A 15,299-nucleotide genomic window follows, 5' to 3' on the forward strand; every position below is an offset into this window, starting at 1 on the left:
AAGTATACTCTTTAAAATGGGAGCTATTAACTCAGGGCCCATGGAGAAGCTTTAAAGGATCTTCAAACCACCTAAAATCACATGCAATTTGGAGTATGTTTTTATTCTTTTGGGGGTGGAGGGGTGGGGCGGTGGAGGGAGTATACAGGTCTTGAGCCTTCACCTGAAAGGAACATGCTATCTAGAAAAGATGTGAACACTATTACACTTGGTTCTTTGTGCTTTCAACATATGAAAAGTCTCCTAAGTAAAAAGGCAGAAAAAATTGAACTACCCATTTAATGCTTCAAAGTAGCAAACTGTCTGGGATCCTTAATGTCAGTGCCTGTTTCCCTGCCTGAAACTCATGGGTGAATGCCACACACTATGCATAAAGTAGCCTTGAGTAGGTGAATTTGGCAATAATAAGTACACTTCATAGCTTCCCTAACATTAAAAAAAAAAAAAAAAAGGCAAACTGTAAAAAATCCACCATTCTGAGACCACTTTTTCCTAATCTAGAGAGACTGATGGCAATCCTTTTCCAGTCATGATAAATGCTATTACCCAAAGCATTCACACGATCTCTAAAGTACAAAAGGCCTTCTAGGATGTAGATACTACATTTTGTGCTGGAACAACAGATTCTACTCTTCAAAATATTATGTTTTAATAAAAGAAACCAAAAAAATCAAGATCTAAGTAGACAAGCAGAAGCACTAGCGCACTCAGTTTCGAGGAGTGGACCAGAGAAGAATTCATCTGCCAGTATGCTTCTTTCTCATGTGTTTTTCTTCTGTTTTAATAGTATGCTTGAATTGATGCCATATGAATACACTTTGTAACTTATGGTTACAAAGTTGGCTGAAAAGATTAGATTTTCCTGGACCAGGTAGGAGGTTCCAGAGAGGGAAGGGCTGGGGAAAGGAGGGATAAAGGCAGCCTTTTCCAATCTTCAAGGGCTCTCTTTTCCATGCCACAGTGTGAAACTATCTTTTTCAAATTAGTTTTTTGCATCACTAGGTCCAGGAGGGCTTCTGCAGCCAGCTTAGCTCCCCGGGGTTGCCTAGTTAGTCACTGACCATTGTCCCAAGAGTAACAGCCCTACTCTCCAAGATGACCCCTGAACTTCAGAAAATGTATCTCGGTTTGCTGGCTGAAGTCTGATCCTACTAGATACTTTCCCACACCTTCTGTTTCTCTCTCCTCCTTCCCCTGACTAAGTGGCTATTGCCTAATGCCAGATCTCAGCTTTGACCATGGTAGCTCCAGCTCCAGCCTTTGGTCTTTAGGGCTGGTGCCAGGCCTTTAGGTAGTCCCTTAGTGCTGGTGCTTTCTGAAATCTGTCACCACACTGGCCTCTCAGCTCCCTGCCCGGCAGTGCTGTTTCACCCATGGCTCTGCTGGGTTTCAATCACTTTAAGTAGCACTTTGGGGTTTGCAGACTTTTTTCTGCCTTCTAAAAATGGCATTTATGCTATTTTTTTAAATTTTTTTATTTTCCCTGTTGTTGTATACGTTTTCCAGTAAGAAAAGGGGTTTTTGAATCTGAACTATAAGTTACAGATTGTGACAATACAACCATGCAGGCAAAAGCCTTCCTCTGAGAGAAAAGGAGAATCTGAAAGGTAGCTAGACCACACATTTCACCTCTTCGAAACACATAGTATTATTCATATTCACTTAGGGAATGACTTTCCAATGTCTGTGACCTCTAGAGGAAGGAAGATGAAATCATCCTACAATATTATGAGGATTGGCCAGGTGCAGTGGCTCACACCTGTAATCCCAGCACTTTGGGAGGCCGAGGCGGAGGGATCATGAGGTCAGGAGTTCGAGACCAGTCTGACGAACATGGTGAAACCCTGTCTCTAAAAATACAAAAAGTAGCCAGGCATGCTGGCATGCGCCTGTAATCCCAGCTACTGAGGAGGCTGAGGCAGGAGAACCGCTTGAACCCGGAAGGAGGAGGTTGCAGTGAGCCAAGATTGCGCCACTGCATTCCAGCCTGGGTGACAGAGTGAGACTCAGTCTTCAAAAAAAAAAAAAGGAGGATTAAGAAGAGAATCTTATGCTGGAACACTAACAGCTCTCAAACTGGACTGAGGCTGAGAGACAGAATATAAAGAAGGAAAATGAGGCCAAAACAGGTACAACATCTGAACTCCTTTTAGAACGCAAGCTAAAGCTGCAGTTATCCAATATATAATTGTATTGTAATGTTTAAGATCATACAGATCAGTGCTGTTTAATAGTGCTATCTAGAAATACAAGCACATATATAATTTTAGATTTTGTAGTCATATTAAAAAAGATGAATTTTAATAATACATTGTATTTAACTGTATGTTCTAAAACATTATTTCAACATAGCAATACATATCAGTTATCAGTGAGATATTTTACATTCTTTCTTTTTGCATCAAATCTTCAAAATGTGGTGTGTTATTTTATGCTTACAGCACATCTCACTGCAGTCTAGTCACATTTCAAGTGCTCAAAAGCTACACATCATTAGTGGCTACCATATTGGAAAGTACAAACAGAATTAAGAAACTATTTTAACTCTATCTTTCAGTCAGCTTGCCATTTCTCTATTATATGTTTCCCTCATTCAGCCTTGTACTGTTACAGAAATGAGCATATACAAAGAAGTTATGCTAGAAACTGTAAGTAGTGTATTGTTTGTATATAAACAAATGCAATTGAAATTGCTTAATGATTCTTTGAAAGATTTTGTTTTTCTCTTAGCAAGGCTAAACATATTTTTTGAAATGTATGTATAATTATTGATTTGTTAAGCAAGTTGCTCCACAAAGTCAATACAGAGGTGAACTTTGGAGCTGGGTGCAGTAGAGTGCACCTATAGTCCCAGCTACTCCAGAAGCTGAGGCTGGAGGATCCCTGGGCAACATAGCAAGTCCCTGTCTCTCAAACAAACAAACAAAAAAAAGTGAATTTCTATTCAACCAGTGTGCACACCACATTTGGACTTCCAAAAGGGTCTGATCTAAAAGTGTAAGGTTTTATCATACATATGTATTTAAATATACTGTATGTTGTCTAGCAGTTAAGACAATTGCCTTTATCTGCCTAAAATCCTAAGTAGTTCTTAAAAGAAATCATGACTAATGGACTTATTATACTAAAGAAAGGGAACGAAATATAACAATTTAAAAATGATATCTGCATTAAAATGGTTATTTATTAGACATTAGATTTTAATTGTCCTTCAGATCTTTTCCAAGCATGATATTTGAAACTCTTCTCTTTTTAAAATGCTGCCTTGCAACCACATCAACCTAACAGTGAAGCACAACCTGTTCATAACTACTGGTAAATAGAGTTCTAGAAAGCAAATGATCCCTGAAAGGCCACATTTCCATTGAATAATAAGACCACAGTACTTTGTACTATCCTATTGTACAAATGTAAGGAGCATAACAAAATGACATCAGTGAAAATTAAATTTTATAGAAAAATGACAAATGCTCTCTTTTTGTATGAGGTAAGAAAAAAATTATATAGCTTTCCAAACACTCAAAATTGTAAACCAAGAAACATATTTCACAGTGATTTTTTTTAAAGTTAGACTATCCTTAGTAAATTGTTCTTGGCTTAAAATTAAAAGGCCAGACATTACTAATGGACTTAAATGTTTTCTTGAGTGGAACTGGAAATCCCTTCCAATTCACAATATGTTTTCAACTATAAACCATTTTACTTGTTTCCTTCATTTCTAATTTCAAATGAACAGAAAATCTAGTCTTGTTCTTAAATAATCTCTAGAGACAAGTTTAATCTTTCAACATCCAGTCTTTGAATATTTTGTGCAAATAAACCCAAACTACTAATATTTCATTCAAAATAAAAAGCTTCACTTTCAAATTGTAGTGCTGACATCTAGAAATTTGCTTTTCAATAATGATCTGTCAACAGTACATACTTAGTTATTATTCATTTATAACTTTTCTCATAATTACATCTTCCAATTATTTAGGAACACCTGAAGACACCTTACCAAGAATTAGATACTCCTGAAGAGCTTAGTTCCAATCTTGACAATTTATACAATCCAGTCTATTTGCTCAAACGTACACTGCATATTCTAAGAAATGTAGTTACTGTTCAGTAATATTATATAACATGTATTATTAGTTCCATATTAATAAAAGTGTTCTTAACCAAACTAACCTTGGTGTAGTACTTTACAGTTGTATAGACTCCCTTTACAAACACACATTATACCTCATTTAATCTATATAACAATTCCATGCAATTCTGCTTAGTGGGTCTTAGACTATCAATGTACTTTGGATAATATTAACTTGCTACATCTTAAATTAATAGGTTTGAGGTAGCATGTTCACGCCCACTTGCAGAGAGTCAGCCTTTACTGCTAAGGAGTTTAAGAATTTTTAGCAACTGCAAATACATGAACATAGCAACCATACTGATAAATACCTACACGGATAAACTATTAAATGGACAGGCAGTAAGGAGCATTTGTTAGTTCACTCATTCACCCATTTACTCATTTTTTGAGCACCTATTGTGTGGTAGGCACTGTTATAGTTGGATTGGATATCTAAATGGCATTTATTAGAATGGAATTTATACTTAGAAGTAATTGAGAAATGATAATCTATTTTTACCATGAGAAATTAAAAGACTACTGGAAAAACAATCTAACTAGGTGAAGTACACTATTAATAGAAAGTAAAACTAAAAATGAATCTATAATTTGATAGTCTAAAGAGAAGCAAGCTGGAATAAAAACAAAATCAACATATCCACACCAAAGGACCAGATATCAGAAAGGGGTCACATGTTGATCTTTCCTTTAGGGGGATAAATTTAATCTAAAACATGTACTTGAGAATAGGCAAAGTGTAAAACACTTTATTACACACTGTGAGGATCAAGTAAACAGCTCATATAAGGCAAAATAAAATAAATGCTAATAATCAAATACTATGGGACTTCAAACATATGAAGAATTAATTTGGACTTGGGAAATAAAAGGTATAATAAATAGGTTGTGTTGTTTTTTAAAAATAAGAGTCCCACTCTGTCATCCAGACTGGAATGCAGTGGTGTGATCATAGCTCACTGCAGCTTTGAATTCCTGGACTCCAGCGATCCTCCCACCTCAGCCTTCCAAGTAGCTAGGACTACAGGCACATATCACCATGTCCAGCTAATTTTCTGGTTATTTTTTGTAGAGATAGGGTCTCACCATGTTGCCCACCAGGCTGGCCTCAAATTCCTGTCCTCATGTGACCCTCCTACCTTGGCCTCCCAAAATGCTAGGACTGTAAGCACAAGCTGGTGTGCCTGATAATACTTTAGTTTTATTATAGGCATTGCTAATCTTAGATAACTGAGCTATGGTCTCTAATTTTAAACTTCTTTAGTATCACCTCAAACTGAGTCATTTTAAAGAAAATACTCAATGTGAAAAACAGAAGCCGCTGACTGAAAAAGCAATACATTATGACCCAGCTTTATCTGATGTTGACTTGAATTTTAATAGAGTGCAAAAAGAGAATCTCAGGAATAGGAGAAAGTGTGAAAAAGAAAAAGCACAGAAGAAATCTCCATGATGTTACAATACAAATGAATTGCTACATCAGGATGCTAACTCTCAAAGACAATCCTGCAAATGTGCTTCCATAATCAACGTATTTAGCAGAATAAGAGATGAATCTAGAATTCAGGCCCTTAATTTTGAGTGGTAACTTTTCCCCAACATATAACAAACTACTCTAAAAGGAAACTATATCTATATGTTATGGGCTGCATGTTTGTGTTCCCCCAAGTCATGTGTTCAAACCCTAATCCTCAAAGAGATGGTATGAGGTGGTGGGGCCTTTGTGATGCAATTAAGTCATGAGAGTAGAATCCTCATGATGGGATTAATGCCTTTATATGAGACTCAATAACACTTGCTTCCTTTCTCTCTGCCATGTGAGGATACAACAAGAAGGCTGCCATATGGAAACCAGGAGGAGGGCCTCACCAGAACCTGACCATGCTGGCACCCTAATTTTGAACTTCCCATCCTCTAAAACTATGAAAAGTAGATATCTGTTGTTTAAGTTACCCAGTCTATGGTATTCTTATTATAGCAGCCCAATCTGACACTGTATTTAGATAAATATTTAAATGCATTTAAACTAAGGGGGAAGGCAAAGATGAAATGAAAATTAAATAAGCCAGTTCCCAAATTCCAATTATTTCACACAACAGTATTCTTTCACATGGTAGCATCGATAGTTTATAAACCTATCCCAAATTTTCAGTGTCTTTTATTGTGTATGTATATATAAAGTGCAGATATAGAATATATCTAATGACAAGTATATGTACTATATTTATGTTTGTTATATACGTATCACATTTTTCTTTACATTGTAAAAAATTAAATGGAATTGTTTATTTTCAAATAACTGCCATATTTCTTAACAAGAAAATATTTTTTTTTAATTATTGTCTTGTATTACGGGCTTTTTATTATGCTACATATGAAACAGGAGATATGATAATGATTTAACATTCTTGATGCATCAGACTGAAAAATTAGATATTTACAGACCATGTCTATAACAAAATTCTAATTGGATAATCTTTTTTTCCCCCTTGCTCTCATTGTGAAAGATATACAAATTTAATTTGGTTACGGGCACAGTCTATTGGGCTAAGCACAGGAAGGTGGTTAAAGAAAACATTTAGAGTTCCAATCTCGGTCTGTTGTTCCACTTCCAATCTCAATGCACTGAATGCTCTTGGATAAGTCATAAACTAAATGACTTTTCTTGATTTCCTCATCTATAAAATGGAAATAACTGTCTTACCTCCCGAAGATACACTACTTAGATTAATTAATAACTGGGTAAAATACTGTGAAAAAGAAAGTGATGAAAGTGTTCCACGAAATTATAACTTAAAATTAAGTCATTATTGAAACTGACCTTTTAAAAAATATGTTGCTTGCATGGTTTGTCTCCCTAGTCATTGTCCACAGGACTCTGAGAGGCTATGGGAATATGAAGCAAGACATGAGGCCAAGTTTTATCTCCAATATTGTGTAAAGGGACTGTACATCACGGGACACAGCCCTAGCTAACCTAAGCCACCTGGATAAAGCCTGGGAAGAGTGACTCAAGCTGAAAATAAAAGTACTTTTTAAAAGTACTTTTAAAAATGTAAACTGAACACTCCAATTGCATTTGTGAAATGACGTATCTCAAAACAATAAGAGCTATCTATGACAAACCCACAGCCAATATCATACTGAATGGGCAAAAACTGGAAGCATTCCCTTTGAAAACTGGCACAAGACAGGGATGCCCTCTCTCACCACTCCTATTCAACATAGTGTTGGAAGTTCTGGCCAGGGCAATTAGGCAGGAGAAGGAAATAAAGGGTATTCAATTAGGAAAAGAAGAAGTCAAATTGTCCCTGTTTGCAGATGACATGACTGTATATCTAGAAAACCCCATTGTCTCAGCCCAAAATCTCCTTAAGCTGACAGGCAACTTCAGCAAAGTCTCAGGATACAAAATCAATGTGCAAAAATCACAAGCATTCTTATACACCAATAACAGACAAACAGAGAGCCAAATCATGAGTGAAATCCCATTCACAATTGCTTCAAAGAGAATAAAATACCTAGGAATCCAACTGACAAGGGATGTGAAGGACCTCTTCAAGAACAACTACAAACCACTGCTCAGTGAAATAAAAGAGGATACAAACAAATGGAAGAACATTCCATGCTCATGGGTAGGAAGAATCAATATCGTGAAAATGGCCATACTGCCCAAGGTAATTTATACATTCAATGCCATCCCCATCAAGCTACCAATGACTTTCTTCACAGAATTGGAAAAAACTACTTTCAAGTTCATATGGAACCAAAAAAGAGCCCGCATTGCCAAGTCAATCCTAAGCCAAAAGAACAAAGCTGGAGGCATCACACTACTTGACTTCAAACCATGCTACAAGGCTACAGTAACCAAAACAGCATAGTACCGGTACCAAAACAGAGAAATAGACCAATGGAACACAACAGAGCCCTCAGAAATAATGCCGCATATCTACAACCATCTGATCTTTCACAAACCTGACAAAAAAAAGAAATGGGGAAAGGATTCCCTATTTAATAAATGGTGCTGGGAAAACTGGCTAGCCATAGGTAGAAAGCTGAAACTGGATCCCTTCCTTACACCTTATACAAAAATCAATTCAAGATGGATTAAAGACTTACATGTTAGACCTGAAACCATAAAAACCCTAGAAGAAAACCTAGGCATTACCATTCAGGACATAGGCATGGGCAAGGACTTCATGTCTAAAACACAAAAAGCAATGGCAACAAAAGCCAAAATTGACAAATGGGATCTAATTAAACTAAAGCGCTTCTGCACGGCAAAAGAAACTGCCATCAGAGTGAACAGGTAACCTACAAAATGGGAGAAAATTTTCGTAACCTACTCATCTGACAAAGGGCTAATATCCAGAATCTACAATGAACTCCAACAAATTTACAAGAAAAAAACAAACAACCCCATCAAAAAGTGGGCAAAGGATATGAACAGACACTTCTCAAAAGAAGACATTTATGCAGCCAAAAGACACATGAAAAAATGCTCATCATCACTGGCCATCAGAGAAATGCAAATCAAAACCACAATGAGATACCATCTCACACCAGTTAGAATGGCAATCATTAAAAAGTCAGGAAACAACAGGTGCTGGAGAGGATGTGGAGAAATAGGAACACTTTTACACTGTTGGTGGGACTGTAAACTAGTTCAACCATTGTGGAAGTCAGTGTGGTGATTCCTCAGGGATCTAGGACTAGAAAATACCATTTGACCCAGTCATCCCATTACTGGGTACATACCCAAAGGATTATAAATCATGCTGCTATAAAGACACATGCACACCTATGTTTACTGCGGCACTATTTACAATAGCAAAGACTTGGAACCAAGCCAAAAGTCCAACAATGATAGACTGGATTAAGAAAATGTGGCACATATACACCATGGAATACTATGCAGCCATAAAAAACGATGAGTTTATGTCCTTTGTAGGGACATGGATGAAGCTGGAAACCATCATTCTCAGCAAACTATCGCAAGGACAAAAAACCAAACACTGCATGTTCTCACTCATAGATGGGAACTGAACAATGAGAACACATGGACACAGGAAGGGGAACATCACACACCGAGGCCTGTTGTGGGGTGGGGGGAGCAGGGAGGGATAGCATTAGGAGATATACCTAATGTTAAATGACGAGTTACTGGGTGCAGCACACCAACTTGGCACATGTATACATATGTAACTAACCTGCATGTTGTGCACATGTACCCTAAAACTTAAAGTATAATTTTAAAAAAATGTAAACTGAGCACTCTAATTCCATTTGTGAAAAGATCACCTGACTCATTTGAAACTTTATCTTTCAGGGTGTGGGATAGCCTCAAAATAAGTGAGAACTTATGGTTTAGAATAGAAAGCCTCCACTGGCTCCACAAAGGAGCTATAGTGTAGTAATACAACACCAGGCTCATTTAATGTACAGCACTAGAAGAATTAAAAGATAAATGATCATCCAAAATGAATTTCTTGTAACAATCCTAAAAGACTGAGGTTACTGTTCAATATAATACTTTTTATCTTTCCTCCTCTAAATTATAAATTGTTTACTAAAGGTGTAGAAATTGTTGATTTGAAAATTGATTTGGTAGAACTGCTTTAAGTGTTTATTTTACTCACCTCTTCCTTTCTCAAATCACAAAGATCTCAGATGGATACAAACATCTCAAGAAATACGCACCTATTTTTGATTTCAATTCAACAAGTAATTAGTGAGCAACTACAGTGTCAACTCTTCTTAGGTTATGCATAATATAACTTTTGTAAATTAAATTATATGTTCCTGCAAAACTGTTTTCAGAAGATGGAGAGAAGGTGGCAGTCTGACAAGGGAGCTCAGGATCCAAGGAACAAAATGATGATCAATACTTTGGGTTTTCTTTTTGTCTCATGTATTTCAGACTGGGTACTGGAGACAGCAACAATGCAAAAACGCCAATGGAGGAGACCCAGAAAAGAAAAGCCCCAAGAAAAGCATGCCCTCTCTATCCAGGAAGCGGGCAGCCTAGCAAGACAGAAGCTTTTCGACAATAACCACTCCACTCTAGCTAACCACCACAGAAAAAAACAGCAGCCCACCCCCACCAACCCTGCCAGCAAAGGCCAAGTGGTGAAGCTAGATGTCCATCCTCTGTAGGCTGTAAAAAGAAGTCCCAATCTTCTGCTGGGGTAGAAACAGAGAAGGCTGAGTGGGGGAGCCACCCACAAAGATATCAGTGAAGACCAAGAGGAGACCATTCAACTTCACTCCTAGGTTAATTCTCTTCAATAGTAGCTGCTACTGAATTAATCTGGCCAGGAGGCAAAGTAGGGCAAGAATAGAGTGTATTACAGAAATTCACAAGAAAGTGCTAACTCGCCATTTAAGTACTGTTTATAGCTAGGTGTGGTGACTCATGCCTGTAATCTTAGCACTTTGGGAGGCAGGCGGATTACCTGAGGCCAGGAGTTCGAGACCAGCCTAGCCAACATGGGGAAACCTCATCTCTACTAAAAACATAAAAATCAGCCGGGCGTAGTGGCACATGCCTGTAATCCTAGCTACTTAGGAGGCTGAGGCACAAGAATCACTTGAACCCAGGAGGTGGAGGTTATAGTGAGCCAAGATTGTGCCACTGCACTCCGGCCTAGGCAACAGAGTGAGACTGTCTCTCAAAAAAAAAAAAAAAGAAAGGAAAAAAAAGTACTGTTTATAGAGCTCCTATTGTTACAAGGCACTAGGCTGGAGAAATGGAAGGAAAGATATGTTAATAGATGGGGGCTGACAAAAATTAAAAAAAATAAAGTGGTGTCTACTGATCTTTTAATTCAAGCCTATGATTTGCCCTAATGACAAGACTATATCATAAAAATGAGTTCATATAAGAAAAAAATGGGTATAACAAAAGAAAAATACTTTAAAGAGGTTTGGAGCCCCTTATCTTCTATTTTATTTCTTATTTGTATTTATATTATTTTATTATTATTCCTAATCAGACTGAAGTTGCAACATTTCTGTATATGCTTAAAGTCACATAGAAATGTATGCTGCCAATTCTTTTGCTATCTTCCAATTAGGAAAAAAATAAATGAACCACAGTGAAGAAGTAGATTATATGAGGAAAACCTTTAAAAATTAGTGGAAGAGAGGATACAGAGTATCCAAAACCAGATGTTTAGTTGATATATTTCTTTTAAAATATACGTTCACAAATCTCATTGCAACAGAAGGCTATCCCTTTTCATAGTATAAAAATGGTTAAAAGCAATGATACATATTTAGAGTTACAAAAAATAAACATCTAAGTAAAGCAGTTTCAAGCCTAATGTACAAGTTATTTGGATAAGAAAATGGGCATTAAGAAAATAGCAGACTTGAGATTTAGGTTCACTAGGACCACTTAGTGCAAGTGTATTACTGGCAAATTCAATAGCCTTAGAGAGGTCATCATGGTTAGCCTTCTTCAATCCCTCTGCCTAGAATACTGCAAGGTATCAATAAATGCTTACTTAATGAAGGAATGCCACATTTGACACTTGTCTTTCCCTTCACTTAGCTTCCGTGAAACTTTTCTGACTGCCTCGAAAATCACAGGCTATCACTTGGAATTCAGTTATCTGCTATTCTTAAACAAATGTGGACTTTTTTATTCCTTCTGTGGTTCAACTCAGACACTGCAACTTTGAACTGAAATAAATGATTCATTCTCTAGTCTAAATGTATTCAACTGGTTACTGAGAAAATTTCAGATTTATACTGCTTCTTCCAACTTGATTACAGTACTTTAATACCTGCATTCCAAATGTTAAACTACCTCTAATCCTTTACGTTTGTAATAAAAACAAATACTTTACATATTTATTATTGCAACTTCCAGTGTTTACTCTGTGAAACTTATGAAGAGATTGCATTTTTACCTTGTACATTTATTCAGCTTGGCTAAAGAACTCAATTTAAATTTTATCTATATTAAAAAGCCTCTGAAATACAAGGACACTTGGTTTTCAATTTGCATTTAAAAGATGTGTATTTAACAAAATGTTTTATTTCTTTCAAAAGAATTTAATTTGAAGTTCTCAGGGTACTTGTACCAAAGTACATATTATCATAAAAATAGGTAAGAAATTCAAAGATAACCTAACAGAATTCCTTGTCATCTTTCTTACTGTACATATGAAGAAACAAAAAGCCATTCGTGTTTAATGATTCACCTGTCAGTACATCTACTCATTTCATCGTCCAAGAAGTGTTGAGCATCTCCAGGCTGGCATTTGGTGCACAGTAAAGAATAAAAACACATCCCTACTCTGTGGCTAGCGGTTTAGAGGAGAACTAAAACCTTGGTTGAGCTCAACTCCTAGTCTAACATGTTTCCATTGCATTGGTTATAGTCAGAATTCATTTACAAAGCATTCATTCTCCAATGGTGCATGCTAGTAATATTTAATGGTGCCATTAATTAGATAGAATATCCTAAGTAAAAAAGTTAAACTTTTCCACTACCTATTAAAGACTTTGGGCATTATCAATATGTTACAGTTCCTATGAGATAAAATTATTATTAAATCTATACTTTTCAGATTTCAAGACCTTCACATATTTTTTCTGCCCTACCTAAACTTTACAATGATAACAAATTTCTATAGTCTTCAGCCTTTTATCATTTTCTAGCCACAATCCCTTTACCCTCACCTAAACACACACCGCAATACACACATCAGACTCTAATTTTTCATACAAGTTATACCACCTCTCTGGGAACATTCTCCTGAGTCTAATGTTCTCATCCAAACCCTGCACTTAATTAGAAAGAACGACAAAAAACTTACCCTCCCAATCATCCTTAATTACCTAGTACTTATTACTGTTTCATTAAATTTGATCCCTAAAGCTCCAGAGATGTTAATTGCCCAGGTTGTGAATATGGTATTTGCTATGTCATTAATGAAATTATAATTTCAAAAAAAGAATTTTTCTGATCACTTTTAAAGAAAAGTACTATCGAACAGATTAGGAATCTGGTCTACCACTTATGCAAATACCAAAGTACTATTTATAAGGAAAAAAAGGTAAATCTGAGTATATGATGAGTATTTAACATTCATTAAGGGTTAAGGCACGTTCTAGCTGAGAAAAGCTTCTGGAGTGGTAAAAACTGTTGGATAAAAAATTGCAAATGTTAAGGAAATCATCACACAAATAATGACGTCAAACCATGTTTTTTATGTTAGTTCAAACTTTGGATGGTATTTTTAAAAATTACTTCTCTACTTCTTTCCTCTCTTGTGGTCCCAAGACACATTCTCTTCTGAACCTCTTTCCCTCTTTGGAAGTTTCCATTCAATATAGGCATTTTATTGGCTGTTCTTCTCCTAACACCCCTTAAATATAGGTGTTACCCAGAGTTTTATCTAGAAAGGTACCTAATTTTTATATTTATCCTAAGCAATTTAATTCACTGGTATGGTTTTAACACATATGAATTGATCACTTCCAAATCTCTACCTTAAATCCAAACTACACTCTCGATTCCAGATTAATACATTCCACCACTTGGTGGGCAATTGTACTGATACATTCCTGTCAAAAATCAAATTAGTAATCTACTCTTATAATATTTATTACATTTTGGTTGATGATCCCAGCCTCTCTAAAGAAGGAAGCTGGGGTTCCTCCTTGCCCCCACAACTAATCACTAAATCTAATTTTTTGTTTGTTTTTGGTCTTCCAAATTCATCCTCTCTTTTTTTATATATAGTAACATTTTTTCCAAGTTCTCATCATCCCTTCTCTGTCCTTTGCTTTATCATGCTTTCAGCCCACACTCTACAATGTCCTTAACTTGACTGTACACAAATCTGATTGCTTTCCTTACCTGCTCAAATCTTTCACTGAATCCCCCAAATCTAAAAGATAATGGCTAAACTCTTCAGAATGATCTGGCCTCTACCTACTGTTTATATCTCATTATAACAACCTTCCTTACAGTCTAAGGTCCAAAAATAACAAGCCACCTACAATCTTCAAATTACTCCATGTTGTTTCAAGTCTCCACTGCCTTTAAATATTCTAGTCTGCCTGGAAATACCTTCCTACCAAGTCTGTCTGATAAATTCCTATTTATCCTTCAAAATTCAGCTCTCATGTAAATATTCTCTAATGCTTCCTTCTCCACACTAAAGTGGAGTTTTCTATCATTATCATTTCTACAATGCTACCTTTTTAAATCTTGTTTTCTCTCTATTAGACTTAGGAACAACTAAGACATTGGCTATGTCTAAGCCACCTTGTATCCTAAGCACCTAGCACAAAGGTTGGCATACACATGCCTCAAAAATATTTATTAAATTATATACTTAAAATGGATTCACAAGAATTCCATCACCTAGTATCTATCATACTAGATTATACCAAGGAAAAAACAATTCTAAGACTGCGTTTAAGTAGGTCAATGTCATTAGCAAAATGTTTAGAGTAAATTCAAGTTATTGTAAAACTCAGATCTACCTACCATCTAGTCACTTGTATTTTTTCATTAAGCAATTAAAGAGGTGATCATTAGGAAATACAGAACAAATATATACAAATTTTAAGAACACAGACTTTGGTTTTCAGCTACAACATGTAATAGAGTGTGCAAGTCATCGTTCCCACTCTAAAACAAGAAAAAAAGATAAACCAAAAATACATGACTTTTCTAAGACTCATCAGAGAATTCAGATCACAGGGCACACTGTCACCCTAAAATCTAAAGACACAGGAGAAGAGAAAGAATCATAGCCAAGAACAGCACAGATCAGCGTATCTTGAACAAAAGCTGCTGGAGTCATAATAGATGGTAAGAACACTTACATGATAATTTTGACAAATTACTGGGAGTGAGTATGGATTACTTGGTAGTAAAAAGTTGCTGGTGACCTAGTCTTAGGGCAACCTTAATACTTTGACGGGTTTTATTTCCAGGCTTTTGACAAGGTTTTCACATGAAAGATCCAAGAAAAATCCCCTCACATATAAGAAAGTGGGAGAAGAAAAGTAACTATAGTCATGAGCCTCATAACAATGTTTGGAACAACGATATACGGTTATCAAAGGTGGTCCCATAAGATTATAATGAAGCTGAAAAATTCCTATCGTCTAGTGACATCATAACATCATAGTGCAATGC

The 15,299-nt window shown here is 36.2% G+C and overlaps 1 protein-coding gene and 1 non-coding gene across 6 annotated transcripts in view; both read right to left on the reverse strand.

Annotated features, from left to right (window-relative positions):
• Positions 1-15,299, reverse strand: part of RNGTT (RNA guanylyltransferase and 5'-phosphatase) — a 361,923-nt gene that overhangs the window by 99,580 nt on the left and 247,044 nt on the right. The gene's annotated exons all lie outside the window — the stretch shown is intronic.
• On the reverse strand, positions 6,964-7,152 carry LOC112209634 (small nucleolar RNA SNORA73 family). The gene has a single exon (XR_002944458.1). It is a non-coding gene; the product is annotated as a small nucleolar RNA SNORA73 family (small nucleolar RNA).

The sequence above is a fragment of the Pan troglodytes genome, chromosome 5, assembly GCF_028858775.2.
Source record: "Pan troglodytes isolate AG18354 chromosome 5, NHGRI_mPanTro3-v2.0_pri, whole genome shotgun sequence".
Classification (NCBI taxonomy): Eukaryota; Metazoa; Chordata; class Mammalia; order Primates; family Hominidae; genus Pan; species Pan troglodytes.